This window comes from Geotrypetes seraphini, chromosome 2 (genome assembly GCF_902459505.1).
Source record: "Geotrypetes seraphini chromosome 2, aGeoSer1.1, whole genome shotgun sequence".
In the NCBI taxonomy this organism is placed as follows: domain Eukaryota; kingdom Metazoa; phylum Chordata; class Amphibia; order Gymnophiona; family Dermophiidae; genus Geotrypetes; species Geotrypetes seraphini.
Window position 1 is genome coordinate 494,796,845 of NC_047085.1, and position 14,335 is coordinate 494,811,179.

At 39.4% G+C, this 14,335-nt stretch overlaps 1 protein-coding gene across 4 annotated transcripts in view; it reads right to left on the bottom strand.

Annotated features, from left to right (window-relative positions):
- SMARCC1 (SWI/SNF related, matrix associated, actin dependent regulator of chromatin subfamily c member 1) overlaps positions 1-14,335 on the bottom strand; it is a 383,361-nt gene that overhangs the window by 198,679 nt on the left and 170,347 nt on the right. The gene's annotated exons all lie outside the window — the stretch shown is intronic.

Here is a 14,335-nt window from a genome sequence, read left to right on the forward strand (position 1 = left end):
AGTGTGAAATGACAGTGGATATGTGCACCTAAAAATCAAGCTAACAGAAAAGGAACAGCTCCTTCAATTCAGAATACAGCAATATATGAACAAAATGATTGAAAGATGGATTGTAATGGATTCCCAAGCAGATTTCATGTCACCAATATGTTATAAGATTGCTAAAACATCAAAGGACGCTGAAGGATGTTAGTGATAAACATAACATATTACCAAATACAGAACCATTACCCAAAAAAGCCAGCTTCATGTCTCAAACCATAATGCTGCAACACAGAACATTCAGATGGGCCAGAAGGGAAAACTAGCAATGGGCAATGGTAAACCTAGCTATCAAACAAGCAATGCTAAAAACAAGCAATGTTAAAAATCATTTTTAGAAAACAGTCCTCCAAGCCTCAGGTTAATGAGGGTCTCATAGGCTGCCTCAGGTAGATGCTAATTACTACTACTACTACTACTACTACTACTTAAACCTATCAATTCTATAGCGCTACTAAATGTATACAGGGCTATACACAAAATACATAAAAGAGATGGTTCCAAGCAAATAGACAGCAATCCTGGCTGGGAAACCACATAAATAAAGCCAGACAGCCCTACAACACATTCCGAAAATCAATTAAAACCGCTCTATTTGACAAATTCCTTGCCTAATCAGATGACCTCTCTCAGGTATTCTTTCCCCTTATAACCCCAATGTATTATGTAACTTCTTTCTCTCATGTATTCCTTCCCTATGCGTCCCTAATTATCATGTAACTTCCTTCTTCTTGCATTGTGTAATTCACTGATTGTCCAGCCTTCTTTCTATGTGAACCGCCTAGAAGTCAGTTTGACTATGGCGGTATAAAAAAATAAAAAAATAAAGTTAAAGTTATTATTACTTGGCAGAGCTTACAATCTATTCAAAACCGACAAACAAGACTAATAAGAGATCAAGGAGATATTTATTGTGGGAATGATTAAAACAAACAGATACTAAATAAGTGAACAGAGGGTTAAGAGTTAAAAGCAGACTCAAAAAGGTAGGCTTTTAGCCTTGATTTGAATAGGGCCGGAAAAAGAAAATAACATGATTCTGGAGGTCTATTCCAGGCATGAAGCAAGGTAAAAGGCATGGAGTCTGGCGTTGACAGTGAAGGAGACGTTACAGATAAGATTGAACTTACCAGACGAACGGAGTTCCTGGGGATGGATGTAGGGAGAGAAAAGAGAAAAGATTCTGAGGAGCTACAGAATTAATGCACTTTTAAGTCAGTATACTGAAAAGGATAGGGAGCCAATAAAGTGACTATGCAAGAGTAGTGACACTGGTGAAAATGTTGTGTAATTGAATTTTGAACTAATTGAAAGAAGACAGAATGTCTAAAAGGAGATCTGCAAGAAGCAAGCTGCAATAATCTAAGCATGAGGTGAGAATGTGGATAAGTTTTGGTATTCTGCTCAGAAAAAGAGAGAGATTTTGGTGATGTTAGAGAAACAAATGACTGGTTTTAACAGTCTATAGGATATGTACAGAGAAATGAGAGCGAAGTCAGTGATATGAGCTGACAAAACAAGCAGGATAAGTGTGATATTCACAGAAATAGAAAATGGGAGGGGGGAGAGGTGCTGGCTTATGATGTCACTTGACTACACTATGCTCTGTGCCTGCCTTGCATCTGAGAAGGATTTTGGCCATGGCCCTAGAACTGTTTATCCAGTACCAACACGTCTAGCTCAGTTTGGAGGTATGCAGATAACTTTGGACAAGGGATTTTGTTTATGCAGACCCAGACTACCTGGAGCCCCAGGAATTACAGGAACATGCAAAATTACATTGAAGACATTTTGTGCTTTGCCATAACTCTGATAGGGCATGATATAATGAAATGAAGGCCACATCTGATAAGAAATCATATATAAGATGCCCTTGCAAAAGGCACATAGATCACATCAATACATCACAATGACAACAATGCCCACTGAAACAACAAAAGGGCACCAACCACCTGCCAACATTAGGAAAATGACCCGATACGAACAGACTGAGATCGTAAGATAATTTAAATTCTGAAATCACTATTCCAGCTGGGCTTAAAGGTGGCTTTTGCTAGTAAGGGGTGTGTGTTATTCCATTTAAATTCTGCTCATTCTGTTATCCTAATTGTATTAGGGACTTTTAAATCAGTCTTAAAACTTTACTTCTGTTCCCACTTCATTTTTGCACTTTATCTTTGTAAATAAATCTGTATGGCTCATCAATGAATAATAAAAGGGAATTCCCCCTAGATTCAGAGTTATTTAATTTGCTTATCTGCAATAACCCCTTTTGCAGTTATCTGGAAGCATCCTGATGATGCGTGATATACACTTTGTAGCACTATTTAGCTGTGTTTATTCCTTTGTTTTACTTTTTCTCTGGTTATGTCATGAAGTAAAATATAAACTATTGGAAATCAGATCAGGCTAAATACATAAGCGAACATTCTTGGTTGGGAAAGGAAAGGATATTTCTTTTCTTTCAGTTCTTTCATACTGCATTGGTATTACATGTAGCTTTTCATTTCTTTTCAAGCTGTTTTTAGTACTTCTCTTTGGCAGGGTAAGAGAGTTTAGTGCTCTAAGGAACAGTTTGAGCTATAAGTTTAAAAGACAGAAGAGTCTGCTTCCTTGCTACTATTGTTCTAAATACCTCTGTTCATTTTTATCTGTGGCTGGTTGCATAATTTTATCCTCTCGTAGAAGGGGTAGGGGCACACAATTTCTGGTTTCAGAATTATTCTTTCATGAGTTGTCAGCAGACAAACAAAGCTAAGTCCACTGACACAAATATGTACCCCACTTGCAAAACATTTTATCAGCATATCACCAGGGCACAACTAAGTTGTTTCTAATAATGGTAGAAAAACTGATTTGTTGACACTTACTTTGTTGGCTTGTAATACTACAATGTTTAGTGTCTCAATTGGAGACTGAGGGCCAGATTCTCTAACATCACTGGTAAAATCTGTTGGGCTGTAATGCCAGCACATTGTCCGTTTTCAAAACAGTGATCAACGTTGAAACAATTTTGCATGAAAATGAGTTTCACGGAGATCCACCATAATCCCATATGATCAGTCGCTGTAAAAACGACTTGACACATGTGCAGAGCTGGCAGGAGAAGTCCCAAAGCAGCCTTCTGTCGCTCAGCTGTTCGGGTTTTTCATAATGGGCACAGATGTTGTGCATGTGATACACACGCAGAATATCTGTCCCCATTTAAAAAAAAAAAAAAAGTCATGCCGCCACACTATCTCTCCCCCCCCCACACCAGACGGTTCCTGGGAAAAAAAAAAGGGCAGGCAACCCGGATCCACACACACACTCTGGACCCCCCATGAATATTGGCAGGAGAGACGCCCATTCCTTCCTGCCTCAACAGCCCACAGGACCCCACCCCCCACAATTATCTGCAGGAGAAATGCCTACTCCCTCCTGCCTTAGCAGCCACCCAGTGTCCCCCCCATCCAACCCCCTCCCACCCATGAAAATCAGCAGGAGGGATGTGCATTCCTTCCTGCCTCAGCCACCCAAACCCTCATGCCTCCTTACATACCCCCCTGTACCTTATTCAGAAGATCAGAAGGAGGGATGCCCACTCTCTTCTACCAGCAGGTCTGCCTGTTCAAAATTATGGGACTTTTCCTTCCTAAGGCATCCTGGGATGGTTGCCAAGGCAGGAGGGAATGGGCATCCCTCCTGCCAATATTCATGGGAGGGGGGGAGGAGAGGGGAGAGTTGATGGGGTCACGGGTATGGCGGGGTCTGGGTGGCTGCCAAGGCATGAAGGAGTGGGCATTCCTCCTGACAATATTCATTAGGGGGGTGAGTTGGGGGGTCCTGGTGGCCTACCATTTTTTTTTGTTCGGGGGGTCATCATCAGGGGGGACAGCATGACTTTTTTTTTTAATGGGGACAAATATTAAGCATGTGTAATACAGATACATATGCTACCAGCATCTCCAGACCTGTCGGAGGTTTTGGAGCATTAAAAACTGGCACTTCATTTTGTGCATCAGAGTGCTCATTTTAATACTGATGAGCTCATTGTAATGTATTTACATATGATTATTGGAGGTGGCTACAAACCATGGAAAAGTCTGCAATGTACTGTTTTGTGTATCAAAAGATGCAATATTTTGTTGCTAAACCTGTTAAAATTAGTTTTGCGATGATCATTAAACGCATGGTGAGTTTTATGCATCTGGACAGAGTTACATTTGCTACAGAAAGAGGCTAGTCAAGCTTATCTGCTTTTACAGCAGACTGAACAATAGATGAAGTAAAGGAAAGTTGTTTTGAATTCACAAGAGTCGTTACAAAAGTAGTGGTTTGCACACTCAAGCATCATTATCTGATGGTGCATTTTGTGCAATTGACTTAGTATTAAATTCATAGTATATGTCTGAATAGCAGCTAAATTTCAAAACTTTAGGGCAGTGTTCTTCAACCAGTGCTGGTCTGCAAAAATTTCCTGCCGAGATCAGGAGGGCCCAATGAGCTGGGTACCTGCGTGTCTCCCTTCCTCCTGTGCGATCGATGCGGCGTTTTCATTGCCACCCCCAATGTTATCTTCTGGCCAACTCCTTCCTCACTGCTGCAGTGCACAAAGCTGCGGGCAGTGGCTCCTACGCACGTCCTGCGCCTGAACTGGAAGCCTTCTCTCTGATTTTGTGACAACAGAATCGAAGATTCCAGTATCAAATTAATTTGTCCCCTAATTGATTTCCAAAAATTGAGTATCAAGGGACAATAGAACAACAGATGATCCAGTGTCCCTATTTCAAGATGACAGTGCCAGCATCTATTAGACTTTGAACTGTCTAACTTTTGTAAATGAACTGGGGTACAAAAATTTCTATGTAATAAAAAGAACCAGGTTTGTCTCATAGATGCTGACGCTGTAGATCTCATCCTCCAAGTCCAAATCCATGGCCATTGAGTAGCAGAAATCTGCTGCTTTATCTCAATGCTCCAAATGTCTTTTAAGCTTGTTTTGGGGTTTTTATTTAAATATTCAGATATTAATTTGTACCACTTGGCAGCCTGATGCCCTTGGAAATTTGTCTGGAAACATAGGCCTGGCAAGCTATACTGATTTTTAAAATTTCGCCAATCAGGGAACCATTTCTGAATGGCCTGTTTCAACTGTAACCATTTAAAAGCTTGAGACTTTGAGATGCCAAACAATTGTTGCAATTGAAATAAATTTAGCATTTCCCCATTTGAGATCACATCATCTTTTTTTTTTTTTTTATAATTCTTTATTAATTTTCATATTTTACATGAAGTGTACTAAATATTGAGTTACAACTAATGAATACACAATATCACTTTTATATCTATTACATAATATTCTGAACAAATTTTTTTTAATCCCCTCTCCCACCCCCCACCCTTCAAGTACTTTCCAATCACCTTATACATATTGTATACCATATTATAACAAGTTATGTAAAATTATTTTCACTACCCCCCCTCCATGTGTGCCATAAAGAAGACAAGAAAAAGAAGAAAAGAAGAAGATAAATCCTATTATTCATTCAGTACAATACTTTGTCAATGGCCCCCATATTTTTATAAATTTAGGATATGTTCCTCTTTGTATTGCTATTACTCTTTCCATTTTGAATATATGACAAATTGTATTCCACCAAAATGTATAATTAAGGTTACTATGATTCTTCCAGTTATTGGTTATATGCTGAATGGCAACCCCTGTCATGACTAGTAAAAGCTTGATATTTTCTGGTGAAATTTGACTTTTTTTTCTCATCATCATTCCAAATAACACTGTATCATATGATATTGCTACATGATTTTCCATCAATTTATTAATTTGTGGCCAAATTGCATTCCAAAAACTTTTAATGTAGGGACAATGATATAGTAAATGATCCAACGTCCCAGGTTCCAGATTACAGTGCCAGCATTTATTGGACTTAGAACTATCTAATTTTTGCAAACGTGTAGGGGTCCAAAAAGCTCTATGTAATAAAAAGAACCAAGTTTGTCCCATAGATGCTGACACTGTACATCTCATTCTCCAAGACCAAATTAGTGGCCATTGAGATGCAGTAATTTGATGCTTAATCTCAATGCTCCAAATGTCTCTTAGACCATTTTTTGGTTTTTTATTCAAATATCCTGATATTAATTTATACCACAATGCGGCTTGATGCCCTAGGAAGTCTGTTTGGAAGCATAAGAACTCTAAACTATATTGATTATTCAATGTTTTCCATTCAGGGAACCCAACCTGAATGGCCTGCTTCAATTGCAACCATTTAAAACTTTGTTTTTTACTAAGACCAAATCTATGTTGCAATTGTGAAAATTCCAGCAGTTTACCTTCCGAAATAACATCATTCAGAGATCTAATGCCTGCAATAATCCATTCCTTCCAAAGGATTTGAGCTCCGCCAATTTTAATCTTGGAGTTTATCCATAAAGACTGATTAGTTGACTTGTTTATTGGGACAGGTGTTAATTTACTAATAAACCTCAACGTTTTCCAAGTATCCATTAATATCTTATTTTCTCTGTATCTTCTAGGCATGTTGATACTTGGAAGATGAACTAAATTTAGGGGAAACATAAGGCGCCATTCCAAATATAACCAATCCGGTGCATTATCTATCAGTTCTGGGAGGATCCAATACATACCCTGACGTAAAATATAGGCTTGATGGTACCTATAAAAATTTGGAAAATTTACCCCTCCCTCCTTAATTGATTTTTGCAAAGATACCAAAGCTATTCTATGCGTTTTACCAAGCCAAAGAAATTTTGTTAAAATGCTATTAAGCTTTTTATAAAAGGACCTCTGAAAATAAATAGGTATCATACTCATTTGGTAGCAAACTACAGGCAAGATCATCATTTTAATAGTTTGAACTCTCCCCCACCAAGAAAGATGTAACGGATTCCATTGCTCACATAACTCTGTAACTCTTTTCAATAGAAATTTTTCATTTTCTTTTACTGTATCTTCAATTGTATTTTTAATTTGAATGCCAAGATATTTAAATCCTTCTTCTTTCCATATGAACGGAAAAACGTCAAATAATCCTTTTACACAATGAACATTTAAAGGTATAAGTTCAGACTTACTCCAATTAATTTTATAACCTGAAATTTTGCCAAACATATCAATTAATTCCAATAGACAAGATAAGGTAGACTCTGGATTCCTCAAATAAAGTAAAATATCATCCGCATAAGCTGAAATTTTATATTCCATATCAGAATATGGAATACCCTGTATCCCCCTTGCTTGCTGTATTGCTAACAATAAGGGTTCTAATACAACATCAAATAACAAAGGAGATAAAGGACAACCTTGTCTAACTCCCCTCTGCAATTGAAAACCATCAGATATCATATTATTAATATTTAATCTTGCAATCGGGAAGCTATACAATGTTTTTACCATTTGTATAAATCCAGAACCTATACCAAACCATTCTAAAGCCTGATACATAAAATTCCATTCTACCCTATCAAACGCTTTTTCTGCATCCAAGGAAACTGTAAAAGCCGGTTCATCCATTTTTTTTGATAAATTTAACATATGAAACAATAATCTAGAGTTATTAGAGGAATGTCTTTTAGCAACGAAACCCGTCTGATGCGTGTCTATAATATGTGGGAGAGCTTTGGCTAATCTCAAAGCCAAAATTTTCGCCAAAAGTTTATTATCCACATTTATTAAAGATATAGGCCTGTAGTCTGAAACCAAAGTAGGATCTTTATTTGGCTTAGGCAAAACAATTACTATTGATTCAGCCATAGTACCTTTAATATCACCTTTTATAAGTTGTGTCTGATATAAATTTAGTAAATATGGGGAAAGGACATTTTGAAATGTTTTATAAAATTCTACTGTATAACCATCACCACCTGGAGCGGATCCAACTCTAAGAGATCTCAACGCTGTTTCTAATTCTTTTAATGATATAGGTTCATCTAAACTCCGTTTTATATGATCAGGAACCTTAGGTCCAATAATTAAATCTAAAAAATTTTTACCATCTTTTTGCCTCTCCAAATAAGGCTCGGAAGAATACAGGTCCTTATAAAATTTTAGAAATTGCTTTAAAATTATATCCGTTTGATTGGTTATTATACCATTAACATCTTTTATCCCATTAATGTTAGTTCTTCTTTTTTTTGCTTTAAGATAATTTGCCAATAATCTTCCCGCCTTATTAGAATTTCCATAATACATTGTCTGTTTGGAAAACAAGTCTCTTCTTATCATTTTTGAAGCTAATTCGTTATATTTACCTTTTGCTTTCAAAAGAGCTTGTAATACATCATGTTCCCATTTGATTACCAATTTAGTTTCTAGTATTTTAATTTCTTTTTCTAACTCTATATACTGTTTTTTAATCTGTTTCCTAACAAAAGCCGAATATGATATAATATGACCTCTCATAGTCGCTTTAAAAGCGTCCCATACATTTTCAATAGATGTATCTTCCACTAAATTAATTTGAAAGAAATCACTAATTTGTGTTTTAAAATTTTCCAAAAATTTTTCATCCACAAGCAATGCATTATCAAATCTCCAAAGAGGTCTTCTATTTTCTAATTGATCTAATTGTAAATCTATTCATACTCCCGCATGATCCGAAATGATAATGGAATCAATGGAAGCCTTAATCACTTGCTGCACCTTATGTGATGAAATAAAAATATAATCTATTCTTGAAAATGATTTATGAACCTGTGAACAAAATGAAAATTCCTGATCATTAAAATGAAGAATACGCCATATATCCTTCAAATCACATGATTGAACCAAATTATCTAAACCTAAAGATTTTATACTTTTACCTGGTTTTTTATCCATTAATGGATCCATTACAGCATTAAAATCTCCAGCCACCACTAAATTAGAAGCAGCCAGTGGTAACAACATACTCTGCAATTTTTTAAAGAATTCTGATTGATTCGAATTAGGGGCATATATATTGAACAACGTCAGGGCATTATTTCCCATACTTATATCAACATGTAGCCATCTTCCATGTGGGTCCGAATTTACTATCTTAAAATTGGCCATACACTTTTTATTTATAAGAACTGCTACTCCTGCTTTTTTACCCTCTGCTGGAGCAAAAAAACATTCTTTCACCCACCCACCCGTTAGTTTCTGTGATTCCTTTATATTAAGATGGGTCTCCTGCAGACAATAAACATCCGCGTTTTGCTTCTTTAAAAATGATAATACCTTTTTCCTTTTGATTACACGATTTAGGCCATTGACATTAATAGAAAATATCTTAAAAGACATAATATATTTTATACTCCTTATCATAATCTTCCTCTTCCTTTCTTCCATAACTAAGATCTAAAAAACTTCTCCCCATGGCACACATTCTTACCTTCAAATTACCCAATCCCTTATTAATCTTTTCCTTAATCATCCTAGTAATATCTTTAATACCCACCTTCTTCCCACCCCTCCCTCCCCAATATAATGACTGCTTAAGGACACACATTAGACAGTAATCCCAACTTCCCCCCTCCCCCACAGGCAATATTTATTAATAACCCCTTTATCCTTTATTGAGACAAACTCACTACCTCTCCACAATATATCTAATTATATCTCTCTTCTAATCATAAAACCTTTTTTCTTTTTTTTTCCATCATCTAAAGTACGTATACCTGCCTGAAGCCAATGTTTCCAGAGGATCTTAGACTCGCCAATTTGAATCTTGGAGTTCAACCATAAGGATTGACACGTGGATTATTGTATTGGAATAGATGTTAATTTAATAATGAATTTTAATTTGTTCCAGGGGAAAAAAGAATACTATTGTCCTTATATATTCTGGGCAGCTTGATACTCAAAACGTGGCACAAACGTAATGGGTGGTATAAATATTTAATGTATCAAAAAAGTAAAATCTCCACTCCTATGAAGAAGTCTGTACTCAAACACTCGCACTCCACTTTTATAGTTTATCTATACTTGGAGCTTGATATTTGTTTAGGAAAAGGCCTCAGAAATAAGGAGTACTATGCTTATAATTTCTGTGGTAATCATTACCAGCGTAGGTATATTCCAAACACGTACTCCATACTGCAATCACTGGCCAAAAACCTGTTCTTTTATTTCATTATCCATATTATGTTTCTGCTAATTTAAACTACTTTTTAAAACTATTTTTTAAACTTTTTTGTTATAACATATCTCTTATTTTGCACATTAACTAATTGAGTGCAGACCGCTTCAGAATTTGAAAAACCTCACAGAAAATTACTTATCTTTAGTATTTTCATTATTCTGTTTCCATTTCTGAGCTTCTTCAATTCTGTGCTATTTCGTACTCGGGACCAGAACCGGAGCTTTAAACGCTCTCGGGACTAGAGCCAGAGCTGATGCGGCCGGCGTTTCGCGGACCACTGCTTCGTCCGCTGCTTCAGGGCCAGTTTTAGAGCACAGTAATGTTGCTTCTTAGTGTTTCATCAGACGTTTTTCAAAAGTTTTGAAAAACTTCTGATGAAACACTGAGAAGCATCTGCCAGACAATGAGGGGAGTAGAGTCTGGAGCAAAATGATTGTGAGGAGCCGCAAAATGGTCCACTTGAGGAGTGCCCCATTGAGTGAAAATGGACTGGAGAGTCATTGGATCGAGAGTCCATTCGTAAAGTTGGAGAATTCTGCTGAGATTGTCTGCTAAGGAATTCTGCTTTCCCTGAATGTAGACAGCTTTCAGGAATAAATGACGAGCTGCCGCCCAAGACCAAATCTTTTGGGCCTCCTGACACAACAGGCGAGAGCCCGTCCCACCCTGTTTGTTGATGTAGTACATTGCAACTTGATTGTCTGTGCAAAGTAGTAGTACTTGAGGAAAGAGGAGATGCTGAAAAGCCTTGAGGGCATAAAGCATCACTCTGACCAGGAAATTGATGTGATGTCTCTTTTCCTGGGCAGTCCAAAGACCTTGAGTTTGGAGATCGTTCAAGTGAGCTCCCCAGGCATATGGGGATGCGTCTGTGGTGATGACTAGATGAAGGAGGCAGATGGAATAGAAGACCTCTGGAGAGATTGGAAGATTTCAACCACCATTGCAGAGACTGTCGAAGACACAGATGTCACATGTCACATGACCAAACGTCTCATGGCGACAGCCATAGCAGTAGCCCTGAAGGTCAGTTCAAAAGTATCATAGATGGAACGGACCATGAACTTTCTGAGCTGGAAAAGACTAGAAGTACACTGTTGGAATGAAGGTAGCTTACGTTCTGAGAGGTACTTCTGAAAAGCAGCAAGCTGTTGAATGAGATGTTTCAGGTAGAAAGAAAAATGGACTGCATAGTTATCTGAACGATTGGCCAGCATAGCGTTCTGATATAACCGCTTGCCAGATTTATCCATGGTCTTTCCATGGCAGAAGCATATACACTAGAGTCCGCAGTTTTCTTCAGGGTAGATTCCACAAGCAAAGATTCATGTGGGAGCTGAGGCTTGTCAAACCCTGGAATGGGGATAACCTTGTAGAGAGTATCCAGTTTTCGAGGGGCTCTTGAATGGTCATAGGAGTCTCAAGGTTTTTATAAAAAGTTTCCCTCAAGATATCATGTAAGGGCAACTTTAGAAACTCTTTAGGAGGTTGATCAAAGTCCAAAGCATCAAGGAATGCTTTGGACTTTTTGGAATCAGACTCCAAGGGGGATAGAGAGTGTTTCCGAACATTTCCCTGAGGAATTTTGTAAAGAAAGTCTGCTCTGGCTTACTATCAGGTTCCTGCATAGAGGGATCAGCCTCATCAGAGAAAACCTCATCATCGGTCCCGAGAGGTTCATCAGAATCATCCCACAGGTCAGGGTCGCGCACCGAAGGAAGTCGGCCCTGGGAGACAGGAGTGGATACGTCCCCATGTCGGGTTTCGCATACCGACTTGCCTGACCGCATTGATACTGTACCTGGGGAAGTATGTAAAGCAGTACGGAGGTGCGGGTCAGAGAGCGGTACCGGCTCGGAGACCGAGTGAACCGCCCAACGCAAGGCTTTCGGTTCCGCCGAAAGAATAGGCATAGACACTGAAGAGGCAGAATGTACTGGTGCCGATAGGGTCGATGCTGACAAAATAGGCTGTTCGACAACCGGCACTGAAGGCTCAGACGGTACCAACACTGGAAGGCTCGGTGTCAAGAGAGCTGGGAGGAGTTGCTGTAACTGCTTCTTAAATTGAACTTGGAGAATAGCCACAATGCGGTCATCTAAAGATGGGGCCTATGGCACCGGTACTGCTTTTCTTTTCTTTGGTACCTGTGCTGCCGCTCTACGCTCGGGGAAGGATGATGCCGATGACGAGGCAGTAACCTCAATAGGAGCGAAGCGTTTACGTGGTCGGCGCACGGTCTGCAGGACTTGGCTCACTGCTTGGTCGACCGGCGGGCCCAGCACTGTAGGGGATGGCTTCTTAGCCGGCTTACCTGGGGGATGCGACGCTAGAGACACATCTTGCGGTGTCGAAAGAGCCGGCGCCGATTTCGACGAAGCAGCCAACATCGGGGTCGATGTCGGTGGACCCTCCATAGCGGCACCAAAAAGAAGTTGTTGCTGAAGTTGGCGATTCTTTAAGGTTCAATTTTGGAGAGAAGTACAACGGGTGCAAGATGAAGCCCTATGATCCGGACCCAAGCACTGAAGACACCAATTGTGCGGGTCGGTCAAGGATATAGGGAGCGCACACCGCTGACACTTCTTAAAGCCCGGTGAAGGGGGCATGAAGGGAAAAACGGCCACCGCAACATCGAAGATCGAGGCTTCGATGTTGCCAACAGGCCCCGCAGGGGCCGACTGAAAATCTAAGGAAAAATTAGATTTTTTTTTTTTTTTGAAAACAAGAAAAGGGAGAAATAAAGTGAAAAAATTTCACAAAAAACATGCGAGCGGCAAGGCGAGAAAAAAAGTTTCAACAGCCGTTGGAAAAAACGCTTCTTCTTAGCTCCGCGGAAACTAAGAAACTGGGGACCGCGCGCCTCGGTCGGGCGGAAAGGCACTCGCGCATGCGCGGTGTGGCCTAACTAGAACTTTCTAAGTTCTTAGAGTGCAATCACTCTAAAATTGTCTGTACCGGAGCTTCGTCGATGCCGTCACCCATCAGTTAAGAATATGCTGCCTGCTTGTCCTGGGATAAATGATTTTATTTTAAATTTAGTGATCAAAATGTGTCCATTTTGAAAATTTATATCTGCTATCAATATTTTGCACTACGGCCCCCTTTTACTGAACCGCAGTAGTGGATTTTAGCGCAGGGAGCCTATGAGCGTTGAGAGCAGCGCGGGGCATTCAGCGCAGCTCCCTGTGCTAAAAACTGCTATCGCGGTTTAGTAAAAAGGGAGGGGGTATATTTGTCTATTTTGTAAAGTTGTTACTGAGTGACATTGCATATTTTAAAGTCCTCTGCCATGACCTCTATGGGAAAACCCCCCCGAAAATAAATAATAATTAACATTACATCTCTGAATATGTTCATCAAGTTGGATATATATCAGTTTTTCAAGTATTTTCACTAAAACTGGTGCTCATGCAACAGGTCTAGAATTTTTAAGCTCTCCATTCCCAACATTTACACTTCTCCCTCCGTATTCGCGGTGGAAGCGGGCGGAACATAGCCGCGAATATGAAAAAACCGTGAATAACTTTTCAATTATTCAGTTATTTGCATTTTTTTTGTAAAAGTCAGCATTTTTACTCTTGAAACTGCGAATGCAGTAGTATACAGTAATAATCTCAGGGTAAAAAAAAAGTGAGGTGTTTGCAAGAAGGTACAGGTCGAGGGCTCCCCCTTGCAGCTGCACATGAATGCACTGGAAAGGGACGACTCTACTCTCCATTCTCTCCTCCAGGCCAGCGGTGGGAGCTTCCCGATCCATGCTCTGCACTAATCCACGGCTGGCTCCATTCACTGTCCGCTCTGATTTTAAACACAGGAGAAAGAATTTATTTATTTATTTTATTTATTCAATTTTCTATACTGTTCTCCCAGGAGAGCTCAGAACGGTTTACATGAGTTTATTCAGGTACTCAAGCATTTTTCCCTGTCTGTCCCGGTGGGCTCACAATCTTTCTAATGTACCTGGGGCAATGGGGGGATTAAGTGACTCGTTCAGAGTCACAAGGAAGAGCGTGGGTTTGAACCCACAACCCCAGGGTGCTGAGGCTGTATGTAGCTTTAACACACGCCTCTGGCAAGGATGGGGAGCACTGACAGTGACCCAGAGCACCGAAGACCTGCAACTGACAGACACCGCAGAAATCCATCCAATCATCTCACAGTAT